Below are 21,553 nucleotides of genomic sequence, written 5' to 3'. Positions count from 1 at the left end.
CGGGCACCATCAGGAACATCAGCAACAAAAGTCTGTGAAGGCTGGGCCGTTGGCTGAGCGCTTGGCTGGGCCGTTGGCTGAGCGCTTGGCTGGGCCGTTGGCTGAGATCCCAATACAGTCTGTGCGGGCAAGGAGCAAAGTTCTGCAGGCAAGGAGCAAAGTTCTGCAGGCAAGGAGCAAAGTTCTGCAGGCAAGGAGCAAAGTTCTGCAGGCAAGGAGCAAAGTTCTGCAGGCAAGGAGCAAAGTTCTGCGGGCTGGATGCAACACTCTGCGGGCTGGATGCAACACTCTGCGGGCTGGATGCAACACTCTGCGGGCTGGATTGCAGAACTGGATACTGCAGGATGAACATGCTGGGGCTCTGCAGGCCTGTCGGGCTGACCCATAGTCAGCAAATCTAGTCCATGAAAAAGTCCACAAGGAAAGGCGAGGAACTGCTCAGGACTGACTGGAGATTGCTGAGGACAAAAATCAACTGGAGTCTGTATGGAGCTGCATGGAGTCTGCACCGACTTGGATGGAGTCTGCACACGACTGGAATCGGCTGGAGGCTGCACACGACTGGAATCGGCTGGAGGCTGTACAGGAGATGAAGCGACTGGAGGCTGCACAGGAGATGAGGCGGATGGAGGCTGCACAGGAGATGAGGCGGATGGAGGCTGCACAGGAGATGAGGCGGATGGAGGCTGCACAGGAGATGAGGCGGATGGAGGCTGCACAGGAGCAATAGAGGCTGTAGGGAAGTATTTGCGTTTTGGTTTCCTCAACACTGGGACAGACTTTAATGCAGATACTGGCAACTGTGAGGACCAAGGTGTAGATCTGATGGCCGTTTGCTTAGTAGCGCATTTCTTCTGGTCAGTAGAGACAGGCAAGTCATAATACACAGATTTAGTTATTACTGGTAATGTAGGTACAAATTGTTTAACTGTTGCAGGCTGTGAGTATTGGACATGGTTCGAGGTATATGAAGGGTTAACAGGAGGAAGAGAGTGAAAATGAGAGGACAGAATCTCAGACCAGGCATCAAGTAGCTTTGCAGCTGATTCACACTTGCAGAGTCTTTGCACATTCAGAGACTGAGTCGCACACATACAGGCCCTTATAAATTCCTCTTCTTGATTGGCATAATATTCAACAAACCTCTGCCTATCCTTCCTCAAATAATCAAATAAATGTTCAATTTGATCAGAATTAAATTTAAATTCAAATTTATTTCTTACAGGCAGGGCATGAGATATGGAGCTGGGAGATAACACTTTCTGCCAAGCAGACAATAGAAGTGAAGCTTTTCCAGATTTGCATAGGCCTTGATTGATCAAGGATTGCAGAGAGTTAATGCATGTTTGCACAGTTTGTTTATCCTTGTTATTAAAATAATCAAAAAAACCCACTTGATCATCTTCTAACAAATTAATCAAGGCTTCAATTTTATGCAAATTGTAAGGTGGTAAATACCCATCAGAAACTGTAGGGAACGCAAGATCATACCAGATTTTGATTATGCATTCAAAATCCTGTGAGTCAAACGATCCATCCTTAACAAGTCCATAAACCTGACTAATTAACTTCAGCAGATCTTCCCTAGGATAATCAGCAAAGAAAGTGCGGCATTCTTGCTCAGATTCCTCAGCCAAAAATGCATAGTAATCAAGATCTTGTAGATTCATTCTGACAGATAACTCAGTATACAGTGTAGCTGCAGCAATCAGTGATTGGCCAGAACTTCTGTCATGAGCCTGAACGGAGAAACTGGGATTGATTGCAGTTTGCAGCAACACAGACACTGAGACAGGAATATACTATGCAGGAAGGTTTATTTACAGTTGTGCATACAGTATTATGCAATTTCAATGCAGCAGCATGCATAACAACTATGTACAGCAATCAGAGAATATGGTGGCAACTATATACAAGAACGCAACCACCACATGCATACACACCATACAACCAAAGCAAGGTGCAAAACCCCCAAAACCCTATCTATCTATCTAACTAAATATATACAGGATATATATACACATATACACAGGACAAATATATACAATATATACACCAATCGCAGTACAAGAAGGCAGACACAAAATCACAGTCAGAACAAAGCATAAGTCGGCAACAATCGAGCAATCACGATACAAAAGGAGCAGGCAGTAAACGAGGTCAGACAGAATCAAGGTTCAGTAACAGGATAACAGATACAGAAATACAGGATACCAGAGAACCAGGGTTGTCCAGATACTCCAGCTAGCGAGCACAAAGTTCTGGCAAAGGTTGCTCCTTGCAGGGCTCTTAAATAAGGAGGACACACCTGCAGCATGATTGGCAAGCAAAGTCCATAGAGAGCAACCCTTGCAGTGGCAGAGCTGTCTCCAGCCAGCATAGAGCCACCCAGTGGTGGAACAAAGAAAGTTCAGGTCCTGCAAAGTCTCTAGAGCCATCTGCTGGTGGAATAAAGGAAGTTCAGAGTTCAACACGATGCTGCCACCAGCAGGCAGGAAGTGGCATGACCATATTCCTAACAGTAGGCAGGGGTATATGTCCCAGAATAAGTAGCCAGGTGTGCCCCAGCAGGAGGGGAGCAGTGCAGAGGAGGGAAAGCTATGGGCACAGTTCGTTCCGGAGGGGAGAGCGAGGGAGGGAGAACCCCCTAAGGTGAGGGAAGGGGGGGAGACGTCCGCCCTTCCCTCACCTTAGGGGGTTCTCCCTCCCTCGCTCTCCCCTCCGGAACGAAGTGTGCAGTGGCTGGCAGCGGGCGGAACTTACCTCGTCTCGTCGCAGGCGCCGGATGGATTAGCCGCTACTCTGGTGACTGGTCTGGACCAGAGTGCGGCACCAGAACTTTCGGCGCAGGAGCGAGACGAGGTAAGGTCCGCCCGCTGCCCTGCCACTGCACACTTCGTTCTGGAGGGGAGAGCGAGGGAGGGAGGGAGAGACCCCTAAGGTGAGGGAAGGTGAGGGAAGGGGGTGGAGATGTCCGCCCTTCCCCACTGTGCCCATAGCTCTCCCTCTTCTCTGCGCTGCTCCCCTCCTGCTGGCTGCACGGGCACGCGGCCAGGGGGGGGGGGGGCAGCGGGCGGCCAGGGTCGGGCAGATGCCCAGTTTTGCCATATGTGCGGACACCCATGTACATGCATGAAATGACACAAATATGACAGGGAAGCCAGGAATCCAAGTGACGTACAGCTTGTCCCGCAGGGAGTACATCACTGGGTAAGGGGTGTGTGGGGGCGGAGTTATGCATATGACCCTGTCGGCACACTCTGCCACAGATTCAGATTAATCTTTTTTTGGCGTTGCGGTACAATGCAAGGGGGGCAATGCATCCCTCCACTCAGATGTAAAACCAAACTTAAAGTGGATCCGAGATAAACTTTTACTCACTGCATAATTGTGTTCCTTTCATATAGTTTATAGGGCATTCCTCAAGCCAAATACTTTTTTTGTTTTGTTTTAATACTCTTATTCCCTATAAACTAAACAAGCCTCCCCCACAGCTTTTCAGAGAGCCTTGGCACTCAGTCCCAGGTAGCAAAGGCTTATGGGAGCTCAGTCTGGGCAGGAGGGGGAGGAGGTTACTAGTCAGAGATTTCAGAAGCAGGGGGGAGGGATAGGGGGGAGGAGGAGGGGGGGAGTGAAATTTTCCACAGGCTGAGGACTGGAGATGCTATCAGTTTGCCTCAGTGTAATGTGACAAACAGAACATGGCTGCCCTCATTGTATCACAGCAATAAATAATCATACACTTTTGAAGCTGTTTGCAGCTAGATTTGCTGTGTAAACTATCTAAACTTTAGATAAGATATATAGACAAGTTACTTGTTATAGTTACTTTTTCATTGCGGATCCGCTTTATTGCATATAATACAGGAAAGATTATCTGAAATACTCCAGTTGATAAACATTTGAGTAGGGTCTGAACAATAAACAACTAAAGAGATATTAGAATGTTAGAAACTAACCATCAAGTTACAACCATGCCATGTCATTATAAATGTCAAGTCATTGGAAGAATCTTTGTTTAGATTTTACACTTTGTTCTATGACTTTCTTTCCCTTCTGGCTCACATTGAATCTGCTGCATATACTCTGCAGCATTATAATCTAGCAAGGCAGGAAAGATTATTCTGAAAAGCCAATGCAGGGAGCACACAGATTTCCTGTTTCCTCTGCCCCCACCGTAACAGATTTGCTGATTAAAATCCACAAGCCATGAACTGACCGTAAATTGGCTTTTGTGTATTTGTAAATGCTAATGAGTCTGTGTGATTCAGAGAAGCACGGAGTAGTGGGTGTGAATTTTATGCTGCCGCTAATCCGCAACATGTTCCGTTTGTTTAACCTCAGGAAAGCACAGTTACAAGTAGTGATTAGCGGATCAGCCTGCGTGAGCTCAGATGCATCCCAGATATTTCAGGTTCAGATGTTCCCTAATTATCTGTGGATCAGTGATGATCCAGGTGCTAAACTGGTGTTTATTGCCATTGCTGGTTTCTGTGTATACATAATAACCAAGAGAATTGCTGGCATCTTAAAAAAAATACTGGGACACCTCTGGGCACACAATAACGAGAAAGTAGGACATGGTTAACCACTTCAGGACTCAGCCTTTACCCCCCCCCCCCTTTAAGGACCAGCGCTGATTTCTAAGATCTGTGCTGGGTGGGCAGATCAAATAACAGGCAGAGCGACCAGATCGCCCCCCTTTTTTCCCCACTAGGGGGATGATGTGCTGGGGGGTCTGATCGCTCCTGCATGCGTGTGGGTTGCGAGGGGGGGGCACCTCAAAGCCCCCTCCACGGCAGGATTCCTCCTCTTCTCCCTCCCTGCCCTGGAGATCGGAGGCTGCACAGGAACGGATCTGTCCTGTGCAGCCTCTAACAGGCTCCTACCTGTCATGTGACAGCGATCCCCGCCCGCTGATTGGCCGGGGATCGCTGATCTAGTACAACGCTGCTACTGTTAGCAGCGTTGTAAAAATGTAAACAAAGCGGATTATTTCCGCTTTTGTTTACATTTAGCCTGCGAGCTGCGATCGGCAGCCCGCAGGCTATTCACGGAGTCTCCCGCCGTGAATTGACAGGAAGCGTGAGTGGCTGTTTCCTGATTAATTAGCCTGCAGCCGGCGACGCAGATGTGCGTCGCTGGTCCTGCAGCTACCACTTTGCCGACGCGCGTTATGAGTGCGTGGTCGGCAAGTGGTTAAAACATCTCAAGGCACACAAAGCAACAAAGAAGTAATAGTATCAAAGATCAACGCTGGTGGCTGGAGGTCCAGGGCACCTGGCCTCAGATTCAGGGCACGTGCCCCGGGTGCTAGGCTCTAGCAACACAGCCATGGTGGCATCATCACACTTCTAGAATAATGACAAGATCAAAGTACTCTTTTTCCAAGAAGGAGATAGTCAAGATTTGTTAACCTTTTACGGACCTGAGAGCTCTGGCAGCTTTAAGACCAGAGCCATCCGTCCCCTTTTGAGTGCTGTGATTGTTGTGATTGGCTCACAGAAATTTAAAGTTTAAATTAATTGGTTGATATGTGTACTACCGTATATACTCGCAAGCAAGCTGACCCGCATATAAGCCAACCCCCCAACTTTTACCTGAAAACCAAGGAAAAAATGATTGACCCTCATATAAGCCGGGGGTAGGAAATGCTGTCCATGTGATCCCCCCAGTGTGTTCCGGTATAGCTAGTATAGTGCCCAGTATGGGTAGTATAGTGCCCCAGCATAGCTAGTATAGTGCCCAGTATAGTTAGTATAGTGCCCAGTATAGCTAGTATAGTGCCCAGTATAGCTAGTATAGTGCCCAGTATGGGAAGGTAGTGCCCCAGTATAGCTAGTATAGTGCCCAGTATAGGTAGTATAGTGCCCAGTATAGCTAGTATAGTGCCCAGTATAGTTAGTATAGTGCCCAGTATAGCTAGTATAGTGCCCAGTATGGGTAGGTAGTGCCCCAGTATAGCTAGTATAGTGCCCAGTATAGTTAGTACCGTGTTTCCCCTAAAGTAAGACATCCCCTGAGAATAAGCCCTAGCAGGAATTCCTACCATGCTTGAAATATAAGACCTCCCCCGAATGTAAGCCCTAGGAGCAGCTCACATGATACCAGCAAGTCACGCTCAATACAAAGCCTGGATACAGGAGAGCAGCAGTATAATGTGAGTTCTACAGTCCTGTATATGTGTCAGGCAATTTGTGTTTTTGTTGGAGCCAGCCCTCCTGATCTGTCGTGATAAGCATCAGCAGCACTTCACCTCTTCCCAGGACACACAGCTTATCCTATTATAACTCTGAGGAGCCTGACAAAGTTTTCTGCCTGCAATAAATAGACTCTTACCCACATGATCAGCAGAATCAATTTCTTGTAAAGGGGCCCATACACTTAACGATTTTCCCACCGATATACAGCAGATTTGATCACTGTGATCGAATCTGCTGTGAAATCGTTGCGCAAACGCTGACCGAACAATCGATTTCCATCTGAAATCGATCGTTCCAGCCGATCCGTCCGTGTGGAAGATTTCGTCGATCGCCGCCGAGTCGGGAATGCGTCGATAGCGGTGTTCAAATGACCGACGCTAGTGGCAATACATTACCTGTTCCGCTGGCGCGTGTCCCCGCTGTCCCTTCTCCGCACTGGGTTCCGTCTGGCTTCACTTACTTCCTGTCCCGACAGGAAGTTTAAACAGTAGAGCGCCCTCTACTGTTTAAACTTCCCCTGGCAGGAAGTAAAGTGAAGCTAGAGCCGAGCGCAGAGAAGAGACAGCGGAGAGCGGGGGACTCGTGCCGGCCAGATCATGTAATGTATGCGGGGCGGCAGCTCCACAGATTGTGAATCGGTTTCATAGTGAAATCGATTCACAATCTGTTTGCAGTAAGGGCAGCCATACGATCCCTCTCTGATCAGATTCGATCAGAGAGGGATCTATCTGTTGGTCGATCTGATGGCATATCGACCAGTGTATGGCCGCCTTAAGTGAGAGCCAATATCTGGAAATCACAAGCTCTGTGCATGCTGCTTGTGTTTCATCATGGCATGCAGTATATACATTTTGTATAGGAAAACTACCAGTGTTTCCCCACAAATAAGACATCCTCTGAAAATAAGCCCTAGCACATCTTTTGGAGCAAAAATTAATATAAGACAGTGTCTTATTTTCGGGGAGACACGGTATAGTGCCCAGCATAGTTAGTATAGTGCCCAGTATAGCTAGTATAGTGCCCAGCATGGGTAGGTAGTGCCCCAGTATAGCTAGTATAGTGCCCCAGCATAGCTAATATAGGGCCCCAGCATAGCTAATATAGTGCCCCTCCCCCCGCGGCCACCGCTGCTATTACCTTGGCTCGGCGCCGCTTCTATTCCCTTGTCCTGCTGGTATACGGTAATCCATTCCACAGCAGCGCGCCCCACGGTGGCTGCTGTGTGATGACGGAAGAAACCATAGAGAGCGGCTTCCTGTAACGGCGATGTGTATCGCCGTTACTATGGGAACCGCTCTCTATGGTTTCCTCCGTCATCACACAGCAGCCGCCGTGTGGCGCGCTGCTGTGGAATGGATTACCATATACGAGCAGGACAAGGGAATAGAAGTGGCGCCGAGCCAAGGTAATAGCAGCGGCGGCCGCGGGGGGAGCGGGGGCTTTATCACATGACTCGCAAGCAAGCCCACCCCCCAACTTTTGACCCCCTTTGTGGGGGTCAAAAATTCGGCTTGCTTGCGAGTATATATGGTAATTACTATTTAAAGCAGACCTAAACTCAGAACGTCCTCTGCTCTAAAAGATACACAACAGCATAACACCTTTTAAACTAAAAACATTTTTGTTACAGCTGATACAAATCCTAAAATAAATCTGCACTGTTTCTACTTCCTGATTTATGGAAGCAGACATATTGTTAACATCCAGTGCTTTCAAATGGGCTTATCTGCCATCTGCCCATGGCAGTCATTTGATACAATTTGTGATTAGACACAAATGAGGGGGAATTAGACAGGCTAAATCATCTAAATACATACAGGGTGCATTTTTCTATGTTTTCCTTCTGTCCTGTGCAAGAGTTCAGGTCCACTTTAAATAGGAACTCCAGTGAAAATAATGTAGTAAAAAAGTGCTTCATTTTTACCATAATTATGTATAAATGATTTAGTCAGTGTTTGCTCATTGTAAAATCTTTCCTCTCCCCGATTTACATTCTGACATTTATTACATGGTGACATTTTTACTGTGGGCAGGTTATGTAGCTGCTCCTAGCTGTTTTGGCTGTTAGAGACAGCTGTAAACAGCTATTTCCTGTCTGTGAACCTTGTTACATTGTAACAAACTGCCAAAAGTACTGCGGTCCCAGAACTTCTTGTGGGAGGGGTTTCAGCACAAAATCAGTCATACAGCGCCCCCTGATGGTCTGTTTGTGAAAAGCATTATATTTCTCAAGTAAAAGGGGGTATCAGCTACTGATTGGGATAAAGTTCAATTCTAGGTTGGAGTTTCTCTTTAAGGACAGCCTGTTCCTCATACCTGTATGGCTATATGGCTTGATAAAGGGCAACAAGCTTGAAACAACAGGCTGTCGCTATGGCCATTTCTTTTCTACTTTTATGTTTACATTGATTGCCGCTGGGAGACTGTTAGACAGCGAAACCGCCATCTTTTACTGCTGTACAGCGCTGCGATGTAAGGCAGCGCTGTACTGGGGACAGCCGTGTAACACGGCTGTCCCCTCTGTTGTGTAAGAAGTGAACGGCTGACATGTGCGGCCCTGCAGACCTGCAGTGGACTATTTCTAGAATAATGGCCTGGTCTTTAGGGGGGTTTAACACTGCGGTCCTCAAGTGGTTGATGAAGGACTATAGACCGATATAACAAGCTTTGCCTGCATAGGACCAGGTGAACATTTGTGCTTAGAGTTGGGCATTATTTTGAGTTGCAGCTTGCCCAGCAAGCTCATGGTGAATCAGAACTCCTAGGCAGGTATGAGCAGAAACTACGCCAGTGCGAATTTACGCATCGTAGTTCGCATCTACGCATCGTAGTTCATAGGCGAAGTTTCAAACCTACGCTTACGAATTTACGCGTAACGAAGTACCGCTACGCGTAGCTTACGCCCACTATGCGTAGTTAACATGTGTATTGCGTAGTGAACTACGAATGCGTTACTCGTGTCTAATTTTCTGCATGCGATTGTATGCATACAAATGTACGCATTGGAAAGGGGAATGTACGCATAGAAGGGTTCCCAGTACATGCATATATAAAGAAATTAATGCGTACAATTTTCTGCATACGGGCATAAGTATCTGCATACACTACGCTTCGCTAATGCGTATTCTACGAAATGCATACGAAGCGAATATTTGTTTTGGAAGCCGTAGTTTGGCGAAGCGTAATTGCGTAAAACTACGCGTATTTCCAGCGTAGCGAAGTTGGCTGACTACGACCATCCCTGCTCCTAGGAGTGTGTGAGGGGCTACAGAAAAACAAAAAGCCCTCTTACTAAAATACTATGGAATACAAACGTTTGCCTTCTTCCAACAGAAGGTATGAGCTTGCTGGGCAGTCTGTCACTCTGGGTGTTACAAGTTACACCACATAGAGCCACATTAATCCATGCCATGCACTGATGAGGACCAACCAGGCTGAAACTGCTGGATTATTGTGGCTCTGTACAATTAACAAGCTGATGTATCATTGCCACTTGCCAGGACCAGATTTACCAAAAGGCACATGCCTACGGGCACCTGATGATGGAAAGGTGGCTCACTCCCCTCCATCCCCTCCTCCTCCCTCCATCCCCTCCTCCTCCCTCCAACTCTATGCAGAGTCCCAAGCAGATGAGCAGTAAATGAGAGGTTACTCACCCAGCTCTCATCATTCCACTGACAAGATCTCCCTTCGGTTGGGGGCACCATTAGCTAATTAATATTGAGAGTACCTCTGCCTACCTAATGCCACAGGACACCTGTTCGGTGGGGATTTGTAGGTTCATGGAGGGTGAAGTCTAGAGTGACATGACATCTGTGCCTATAGGCTTCTGTGATGTAAATCCAGGCCTGATCATTGCATTCCATCGGTTCTGGAGGTGTGTTTAGCTATCAAGGACATCAAAAGGACAATTTGCATATTCAGCAGTGATGGATTGGGGGAGAAATCATATGCTCACTCCAACCTAAATAATCGCAAATACCTTCTGTTTTAAGAAGGCACACTTCTGTATTATTGTGGAATAATTAAAACCCTTGCAGAGCTTGCTGAGCACAGTTGTACGGCGTTTCTGTTATGGGAACACTTGATAATGACATTGGTGTGTGTCATCCCCAGAAGAATGCACAGTCCCTGACACTCAGTAATCAGGCTTTGCTGATACTCTCGCCTGGGGGGGGGGGGGGGTCTCACGCTAAAGGTCTGCACAGCTGTTTTAGTGGTAAACCAAGGTATACTTTCTGTAAGCATTCACTTTGGGTTGTAGCTGTGACATTTGCAGTACCTGGAGACATTGTTATGGTAATGCTATCCTAGAAATTCAGGGAAATAGCAGCCCTAAGCTGCAGGTCTCTGTTCTGCTCGATTCAATCATATAATTGCCTATACAGACTGTAATTCTGAAGATGCTCCCTAGCTTATAGCTTGCAAGAAAAGGGCTTTCTAACATTAAAGCACACCAGAAGCAAAAAAAACCTTATGATATAATGAATTGTATGTTCAGAATGGATAACAAATAGAAAATAAGGGGCAAAGAAGAGTCTCATATTTTTATTTTCATTTATACAGCTTTTTTCTATATAACAATGCATTATTCTATCATATTTGCAGTTTACAAACCACATTCTCTATTTTAAGCTAAAAAAGAGCAGAGCTAATGACCCTTTGAACCTTCCAGCAGTAAAACCTTATCGCAAACTGTCACTCACTGTCTCCCCTGGGTCAGCACTGCAATTCTCTCTACCAGTCCTATGCTGTACCCCTATAGTAAAATCGCCACCTGTCGACATGACGTCAGATGGCGATCTCACCAGAGGGAATGAGAGCCTTTCGAGGACTTAAAGAAGAATGGCTGCCAGCGTCTGGATCCACGGGGAGGTGAATTATGAAAGCCTGCTGTGCAGGCTCTGCACATACCTCCTGGCAGCTACCAGGACTCAGGCTCGTGGTTACTGGATTTCTAGCCCAAGCCTGACTCTGGGTTACTACTAAGGAGGTTAAGGTGAAATGGGGCTCTAGGCAAAATAGCAGTTTTTGCCCACTGCTGATGCTTACTTTGCTTCTTTATTAAAGGATACCCGAGGTGACATGTGACATCATGAGATATACATGGGTATGTACAGTGCCAAGCACACAAATAACTATGCTGTGTTCCTTTTTTTCTTTCTCTGCCTGAGTTAAATATCAGGTATGTAAGTGGCTGACTTAGTCCTGACTCAGACAGGAAGTGACTACAGTGTGACCCTCATTGATAAGGAATTCCAACTATAAAACACTTTCCTAGCAGAAAATGTCTTCTGAGAGCAGGAAAGAGATAACAAGGGTCAATAGTTCATACATTTTAGCTCTGGCATACTTCAATGAATGAATCATTGAGCAAAAACAATAAAACAGTTAAAACTTAAAAAGTAGATTTAAACATAAAATAAAACCGTGGAATATCTTAAAAAGTCATTTTTAGGAGAAATAAGATAGATACAATTGTTTATTACATTAGTTTATTGTCGCCTCAGGTGTCCTTTAACCATTTTAGCCGAATGGACGTGACTGTCACATCCATTCAACTTGCGCGCTCCCGCCCATGCAAGCGCGCCTGCCCGTGCACTCTCGTACCACCCCCCACCCCCCCATTAGCCCAGAGATCAATGAATGGGAACATTCCTATTCGTTGATCTAAGTCCCTGGCAGAAAGACCGACGGCTTCATTGAGAGGCTGCGATCATTCTGAATCAAAGAAAAAATTCCCATCCTCCCTATACTCTCGCTTCCAAGACGGATTTTTTTTTTTACTGTGGCCATCTTGTGGCCAAATAGTAAAACTACATCCACGTACATTTTTTTAATAAATAAACACATATAATTACATTTAAAATTAACTGTTTACCTCCCACACCAAAAATTACCCCCAAAAAAATTTTAATGACAAAAAAATTACAATGAAAAAAAAAAACCATAAATAGTTACCTAAAGGTGTGAACTTTTTTATTATGCATGTGAAGAGGGTGTATTACTGATATTTTTTAAATTATAGGCTTGTAAATGGTGGTGGACGCAAAACTGAAAAAATGCACCTTTATTTCCAAATAAAATATTGTCACCATACATTGTAAAAGGGACATCATTTAAATGGTGTAATAACCAGGACAAATGGGCAAATAAAATACATGGGTTTTAATTATGGTAGCATGTATTATTTTAAAGCTATACTAGCCGAAAACTGAGAAATAATGAATTTTTTCCATTTTTTTTGTTAATATTCCTGCTACAATGCATTTAGAAAAAATAATTCTTAGCAAAATGTACCACCCAAAGAAAGCCTGATTAGTGTCGGAAAAAAATAAGATATAGATCAATTCATTGCGATAATTAGTGATAAAGTTATTGGCGAATGAATGGGAGGTTAAAATTATTAGGATGCATAAGGTGAAAAACAACTAAGTGCTGAAATGGTTAAGATTTGGTGGGGGGGAGGGGGGGTAACATCCACTAGGCCCTTAGATTACTGTTAAGATTACTGCAATGCGCGTAATCAGCAGAAGCCATCACTAGAGCGATGAGACAGGAGACCACAGGGCTGCGATCCCGGGAGCCGCTGATACAGTAAGACTGCGGCGGCTATTTGGATATCGGGGGCAGCGTACACGCAATCGGGGAGGGTGGCAGAAACGAGCGGGGGGGGGCTAGAGCATAATTGCGGGGAGGTTGGCTGAAACGAGCGGGGGCTGGAGCATAATTGCGGGGAGGGTAGAGCACATTTGCGGGAGCGGACACAAGCAGGCAGGGGCACGAGTCAGCGGACCACACGGGGGAACCAGGAACACATAGGGGCAGCACAATCACACAACACACAGGTAACTGGGACACATGAGGGACAGCTATGGACACATGGGGGGCACCTGAGGACACATGGGGGGCACCTGAGGACACATGGGGGGCACCTGAGGACACATGGGGGGCACCTGAGGACACATGGGGGGCACCTGAGGACACATGGGGGGCACCTGAGGACACATAGGGGGCACCTGAGGACACATGGGGGACAGCTATGGACACATGGGGGGCACCTGAGGACACATAGGGGGCACCTGAGGACACATGGGGGACAGCTACGGACACATGGGGGACAGCTAGGGACACATGGGGACAGCTATGGACACATGGGGGCACCTGAGGACACATGGGGGACAGCTAGGGACACATGGGGACAACTAGGGACACATGGGGGACAGCTAGCATGGGGGACAGCTAGGGACACATGGGGGACACCTAAGGACACGAGGACCACACTGGGGACACCTAAGGACACAGGGGGACCACACTGGGGACCCCTGGGAACACCTGAGGGACACCTGAGGTCACATGGAGGACATTAATTGGGGGAGAACATCTACAAGACGCTCCAGTATATAGACACACCAGGTTTAGTACACTTTTTTTTTTCCTCTGGTTTTTGCCCTCTAAACCTGGGTGCGTCTTATATTCCGGAGCGTCTTATACGGCGCGAAATACGGGTATTTATAAATCAATGTATTTTAGGGCCCATCTACAGTTTCTCCCCCATCTTTCCTATCCTCCTCCACCTAACACAAAGGATGGCCCCTACAGCACCCAGCAATTACATCATTCTGGGGAGTTTGGACAGCTCTTCAGTCTTCCACTGGCTTTTGAAGTCTGGCCACATAGTCACTGTGGTCTCCTGCCCGGTTTCAATGGAAATGAAGGAACATCTCTCCAGTGGGAATGCAGATTTCAGTAAAAACTATTATGTGCTTTTGACCCATCTGCACACAGTTCAGAGCTATCGTTTTCCAGGAATAGAGCTCTAAGCTGTGATTAATTAGTTCACCTGTTAGCCCTTGTATATCAGAAAATCCCGACCTTCTCGAATTAGTGGTCCCTTGGGACAGCTTTTAGAAACAGCACTATAAAGTAAATATTGTGTGAGGCACCCATTTCTGTCAGCTTCGCCTGAGTACAGAATTACAATAGGATTATTTTTACCTGGTACTCACAGTGAAACACCGAAATAATTCTCCAGCAGGTCTAAAATACTACAATCGCCTCTGCAACCGCTCTTGAATCTAGGCCATGCATATATTTACCTTGTTTGTCATATTTTTCCTTTTTTTTTTACATCAGTACTGCGCTTTTCTTTTTTTCTCAAGATAATTTCAATGGCATTTTATTTTGATTTCAAGCTGTAAATCTGCAGGGATTTTTTAATGAGGGATTTAGCATATTGATTAGTTAACTAGCATGTTAAACGCTGTGTTGTGAACTGTTTGTCTAGAAAACATGTTAAGAATGATGGCATTGCAGCTGGTGGTATGCGAGGAATTTGCGTTGTAAATCCAGGCAAGGAGGGAGATCTTTTCATCTGAATAATTATGGGTGCTGCAGTGACTTCACTAATGGCCTGTGGTAAAGCATAATTAGGAATGACGGGGAGAACACAAGTAAATCCCAGGCACAGCAGGTGAAAGAAAATAGAACAGCTGATTGCAAGAAAAAGACTTCCCCGAGTCCTGTGTCGTCCCTCAGCGGCAGAGCTTGTTATTATCTGCTTTTACAGTACAGCGTTGATCCTTCAGAGGCTTCCCCATCCCCCTCCGTTTCTCCATTCCAGCGATGGGACCCAGGGATGTAACTACAGGGTAGCAGCCCCTGCAATCACACGGGGACCCAGAGCCATGGGAGGTCCCAACTACTAAAGTCCCGTACCCATGACGCGATTTTCCCGATGTTTGGCGATACTTTAAGCGACAAGTGATCGTTTTGGTTATGTCATGACGTGGGTACTAGGGGATCAGTTGAAAAAGGTGCCTGAGATGTCTGTATGAAAAGGGCGCCTCCATAGACGTCAATGTTATTTCTGCAAATATCAGCTACAAGGTGGTAAAAAGGGCGCCCGAGTTTTGATATAGGCTACGTGGGCGCCACTTGGTAGCCCATATTTTATTTGGCTACTTTCGGCTACAGTAGGGCGCCCCTTTGTAGACCATATTTTTTATTTGGCTACAAGGCTTTTGGCTACAAAAGGACGCCTTACTGTAGCCCATATTTTTTATTCGGCTACAAGGTTTTCGGCTACAAGGTTTTTGATTCTGCTACAAAAGGGTGCCCCTTTGTAGCCCATTTTTTTTCGGTTACAAGGTTTTTTATTCTGCTACAAAAGGGCACCTTTTTATAGCCGAGATTTTTGATTTGGGGGTGCAGGGGGGATTAGGATTAGGCATCACAAGCAGGGTGGTATTTTAGAGTTAGGCACCACTAGGGGGGTTAGGCACCACCTGGGGGGGTCTTAGGGTTAGGCACCACCTGGGGGGGTCTTAGGGTTAGGCACCACCAGGGGAATCTTAGGGTTAGGCACCACCTGGGGGGGTCTTAGGGTTAGGTACCACCTGGGGGGGTCTTAGGGTTAGGCACCACCTGGGGGGGTCTTAGGGTTAAGGTGCATACACACGCACTATTGTAACAAACGACAAGTCCATCAGACCCTCCCACGGCGCGGTCGTTCTGCCGACAGTAGTACGTGAGTGCAGGCGGTCGGCAGACTGATAAGACTGTTTCTTTTCAGTCTAAAACGGTCTTATCAGTCTGCCGACAGCCTGTACACAAGTACTACTGTCGGCAGAACGACCGCGCCACAGGAGGGATTGATGGACCCGTCGTTTGTTACAATAGTGCGTGTGTACGCACCTTTAATTTTCATGAAGGAGTCCGCACACAAACCGTAGAAGAAATAAACGTGAAGTATTTATTCTCCCATCACATACATGTGCAGACACGGTCTGATCTGCTTAGGTCGACGCACGTTTCGGGGCCACGCAGGGTCCCCTTTGTCAAGACAGATAGCAGATAAGACATACACCTACATACACCAAGGTGTATGTCTTATCTGCTATCTGTCTTGACAAAGGGGACCCTGCGTGGCCCCGAAACTTGCGTCGACCTAAGCAGGTCAGACCGTGTCTGCATATGTATGTGATGGGATAATAAATACTTCACGTTTATTGCTTCTACGGTTTGTGTGCGGACTCCTTCATGAAAATTACTTGCACATTGCCTGGGGGTCCAGCACCAGCCTACCTACCGACGTGTGTGCGATCCTTGTATTGGGAATTTTTTTACGCACCTTTAGGCACCACCCAGGGAGTCTTAGGGTTAGGCACCACCAGGGGAGTCTTAGAGTTAGGCACCACCTGGGGGGGGTCTTAGGGTTTAGGCACCACCTGGGGGGGGTCTTAGTGTTAGGCACCACCAGGGAGGGTTCTGTGGGAGAGTAGGAAGAATTTAGGTCATAGTAATCACCAGGGGCTGACTTAGGGTTAGGCACCACCAGGGAGGGGTTATGGTTAGGCACCACCAGGGGGGTTAGGGTTAGGCACCATCAGGGGAGGGTTCTGTGTGAGAGTAGGGAGAAGTTAGGTCATAGTAATCACTTTTCTCAGCTATATCTAGAGCTTTTTTATAGCCCAACAAATTTTGCCTATAATAGCATGCTTTTTTTAGCTGAATTTGGCATATATGGGCTACACCAGGTGCCCTTTGTAGCCGAATTTGGCATATATGGGCTACACCGGGAGCGCTTTGTAGCCAAATTTGGCATATATGGCTACACCAGGCGCACTGTAATAGATTGCGGAAAAGCCGCTGCGCGGACTGCAGCGAGGCGGCTGGTTCCGCGTCCAGCTCGGCGGTTTGCACGCGGTAGCGTGCGTCTGATGTGGCTGGGCCTGTTAGTGCACACAGATTGAGGAATACGCGCGCGCGCTGAGAGGCAGAACCTTTATGACAAACGAGCAAAGAGATAAAAACAGGGAACACCAAGAGCCCCAATAGTGTAATTCGTACTGGACAAGGTGGCAATAAGTTTGTATTGCTAGATACTCACAAGTCAGGGTCACCAGCAGGCAACCACTGTAAAGGCAGGTGGGGAGATTGTCCTGACCCCACTCAGGATTAAGAAGTCGCTCTCTGTAGACAGGAAGAAAGGGTAGCAACCCTCCACCAAGGGTGGACTCAGAATTGTATACAATGAACAGAGGCGCCAAAAGTATAAGATTAGATTAAATGAGCTTAAAAACCAACTTAACCTCCTTGGCGGTTAATTTTTTCTGCAAAAATTGCAGAATTCCAATTTTTTTTATTTTTTTTTTTAAAGTTTCATGTAAAGCTACCAGAGTGGTAGCTACATGAAACACCACTAGAGGGCGCATGTGGCCCTCTAGTCCGATCGCCGCCGGCAACAATAGCAAACAGGGGAACGCGTATACAACGCGTTCCCCTGTTTGGCTTCTCCTGTCGCCATGGCGACGATCGGGATGACGTCATGGACGTCAGCCGACGTCCTGACGTCAGGGACACACGATCCAGCCCATAGCGCTGCCCGGAACTCATTGATCCGGGCAGCGCAGGGCTCTGGCGGGGGGGGGCCCTCTTCAGCCGCTGCGTGCGGCCGAACGCCGCAGAGCGGCGGCGATCAAGCTGTGCGCGCGGCTAGCAAAGTGCTGGCTGCGCGCACAGCAATTTACAAAATGAAAATCGCCCCACCAGGGGCTGAGATCTCCCCCTGCGCGGCATAGCCCGAGCTCAGCTCGGGCTTACCGCCAGGGAGGTTAAATGGCAAAATTGAAGGAGGAAGTGGTGGTCTTACCTCCCTCAAGCAGACACGACAACGACTGCGATTCAGACAGTCAAACACATTTATTAAGAACTCCAAAAAGAAATGCAACGCGTTTCGCAGGTTCAACCCCGCTTCATCAGGCAATATAGGGAGGAGTATCAAACTGAAAATGCCAGAGACCAAAGTATGAATACACTCGTACAATCATAAATGTGTTATTATATATTATTCAAAAATAGTGATTGCAATATAATAAACTGAGTTCAAATGCAAAACTATGGATTAAATATATAAGGTAAGCCCATGATTTAATTAATTTCAGAATAAATGTATCTTGGAAAAACACATATACATAGCCCAACATGGCAATGCATATGGTTCCCTCAATTAACTCAATAAATTGAGTTCAAATGCAAAACTATGGATTTTGTATATTCAGTAATAATAAAACAAATCTCAGAACAATTGTGTAGCCAAACATGGCAATGCAGAGAAATTGCAGCAAATGAGTGATTGTTTTAACTGATCTAATGCAACATCCATGTGCTGCATATGGATTGAAGTAGTAGGTGTTTAATAGTAAATAATAGTGTATTCAGTATCAGGTATTTGTCCTGGATAAGAAGTGACTAAACTAAAAGTAATAAACGTTTTGCTGGTATCACTCTAAGGATGTGTAAAGCATAATTATACAAACTAGGAGTCAAGATTCCAAAAGATGTAGCAAAGTGACTTACCAATCTGCACAAGGATTCTAATTAAGCGCCTCTGTATTGAAAGAGCAAGCCATAGCAGCTTAAATAGGTGTTGGGTGAGTATGGGCCAATCAGGGGCTGCCATGTGGACAGTGTGGACAGGCCAGTGATGTAACCAGTGATGTAATGCTGCTGGGCGGGGAAGGAAGAGGGGGAAAAAAAAAGGGGGAATTGTGTTTGAAAAATTCTTAACTGAGGAATGGTAACCTCAGTGGTAAGCATGACCAGATCTGGTAATATAGTACTAAGGTCGGGGCTTCATTGCCTAATGTAGATATAGACACAACAACAACAACAACATTTGCATAGATCATCCAATAAATATCCAATAAAATTATATATAAGATAAAAAATATAAAAAGATATAAAATTAATTGATACATATATAAAAATGAATAGTTACCTAAATTAGAAAAGAATACCTAAAAAGAAGAAAAATGGGAGAGGGGGGGGGGGGGAGGAAGGGGATTTTAGGGGGAAAGGGGGGGGGGGACAAGAAGGGGGAGGAGAGGAGGGGGGGAGGGTTTGGGAAATAAGGGAGTTGTTGACGGTCAACAGCTGTTTGGACTGACAATTTAGTATAAAGCCAATTATATGAACAAATTATATACAGTGCATATCATATAACATCATATAAAAATTATAAAAATGTAAATATAAAATATAGAAAGAATTAAGAGAGAGGACTAGTTAAAAAGTCTTAACGGAATGTGGATAGTAATAATTCAATAGATTTTTTCTAAAACTTCGTTGAGACCCTCAGGAACTAGCGTCCTGAGGGTTTGGATCCAGTACATCTCCAATTTTTTCAGTTTGTCATAGGCCGCTGGTTCTGTTGCATTAATTTCATCTATTAGGGTGATGGTGAAGGTGCTGGGGTCCCCATGGTGAATCTGGTGGAAGTGACGTGAAACACTGTGCAGGGGGAATTTGTTAAGAATATTTCTTTTGTGTTGGCCTATTCTGCTATGTGCCTCCTGTGTGGTTCTGCCTACGTACTGGAGACGGCAGGCACAAAAGATCAGATAAATAATGAATTTGGATTGGCAAGATATACGTCTTTTTATACTATATTGGATACCAGTAGTATTGGACATGAAAGTGGAGGTGTTCAGTACAAATGTACATGCTGCGCAACGGGTCTGGCTGCAGGACCATGAGCCTGGCATCATAGTTCCTGAGGGTCTCAAGGAAGTTTTAGAAAAAATCTATTGAATTATTACTATCCACATTCCGTTAAGACTTTTTAACTAGTCCTCTCTCTTAATTCTTTCTATATTTTATATTTACATTTTTATAATTTTTATATGATGTTATATGATATGCACTGTATATAATTTGTTCATATAATTGGCTTTATACTAAATTGTCAGTCCAAACAGCTGGTGACCGTCAACAACTCCCTTATTTCCCAAACCCTCCCCCCTCCTCTCCTCCCCCTTCTTGTCCCCCCCCCCTTTCCCCCTAAAATCCCCTTCCTTCCCCCCCCCCCCCTCTCCCATTTTTCTTCTTTTTAGGTATTCTTTTCTAATTTAGGTAACTATTCATTTTTATATATGTATCAATTAATTTTATATCTTTTTATATTTTTTATCTTATATATAATTTTATTGGATATTTATTGGATGATCTATGCAAATGTTGTTGTTGTTGTGTCTATATCTACATTAGGCAATGAAGCCCCGACCTTAGTACTATATTACCAGATCTGGTCATGCTTACCACTGAGGTTACCATTCCTCAGTTAAGAATTTTTCAAACACAATTCCCCTTTTTTTTTTTTTTTTTCCCTCTTCCTTCCCCGCCCAGCAGCATTACATCACTGGTTACATCACTGGCCTGTCCACACTGTCCACATGGCAGCCCCTGATTGGCCCATACTCACCCAACACCTATTTAAGCTGATATGGCTTGCTCTTTCATTACAGAGGTGCTTAATTTGAATCCTTGTGCAGATTGGTAAGTCACTTTGCTACATCTTTTGGAATCTTGACTCCTAGTTTGTATAATTATGCTTTACACATCCTTAGAGTGATACCAGCAAAACGTTTATTACCTTTAGTTTAGTCACTCCTTATCCAGGACAAATACCTGATACTGAATACACTATTATTTACTATTAAACACCTACTACTTCAATCCATATGCAGCACATGGATGTTGCATTAGATCAGATAAAACAATCACTCATTTGCTGCAATTTCTCTGCATTGCCATGTTTGGCTATACATTTGTTCTGCGATTTGTGTTATTATTGACATACTGAATATACAAAATCCATAGTTTTGCCTTTGAACTCAATTTATTGAGTTAATTGAGGGAACCATATGCATTGCCATGTTGGGCTATGTAAATGCGTTTTTCCAAGATACATTTATTCTGAAATTAATTAAATCATGGGCTTACCTTATATATTTAATCCATAGTTTTGCATTTGAACTCAGTTTATTATATTGAAATCACTATTTTTGAATAATATATAATAACACATTTATGATTGTACGAGTGTATTCATACTTTGGTCTCTGGCATTTTCAGTTTGATACTCCTCCCTATATTGCCTGATGAAGCGGGGTTGAACCTGCGAAACGCGTTGCATTTCTTTTTGGAATTCCTAATAAATGTGTTTGACTGTCTGAATCGCAGTCGTTGTCGTGTCTGCTTGAGGGAGGTAAGACCACCACTTCCTCCTTCAATTTTGCCATTTAAGTTGGTTTTTAAGCTCATTTAATCTAATCTTATACTTTTGGCGCCTCTGTTCATTGTATACAATTTATGACAAACGAGGAGGGATCAGCTGACCAGGTTGGTCAGCTGATCTCAGAGCGAGTGGCTATTGGTTGATCAGCGATGGGTGGCGCCGGGGAGCGCCGCTCTATATATAGTTATTGCTGGTCAGTCTCAAGTTGTCTGCTGTTGCGAACACTTACGTGAAAGCACTCAGACCATAGTCAGATCCCACAGTGTGTTAG

The 21,553-nt window shown here is 45.4% G+C and overlaps 1 protein-coding gene across 1 annotated transcript in view; it reads left to right on the top strand.

The window, feature by feature from the left end:
- Positions 1 to 21,553, top strand: part of LOC137545733 (G-protein coupled receptor 26-like) — an 80,668-nt gene that overhangs the window by 45,008 nt on the left and 14,107 nt on the right. The gene's annotated exons all lie outside the window — the stretch shown is intronic.

This window comes from Hyperolius riggenbachi, chromosome 1, assembly GCF_040937935.1.
Source record: "Hyperolius riggenbachi isolate aHypRig1 chromosome 1, aHypRig1.pri, whole genome shotgun sequence".
NCBI lineage: Eukaryota > Metazoa > Chordata > Amphibia > Anura > Hyperoliidae > Hyperolius > Hyperolius riggenbachi.
This window is presented reverse-complemented; position numbering and strand designations above follow the sequence as displayed.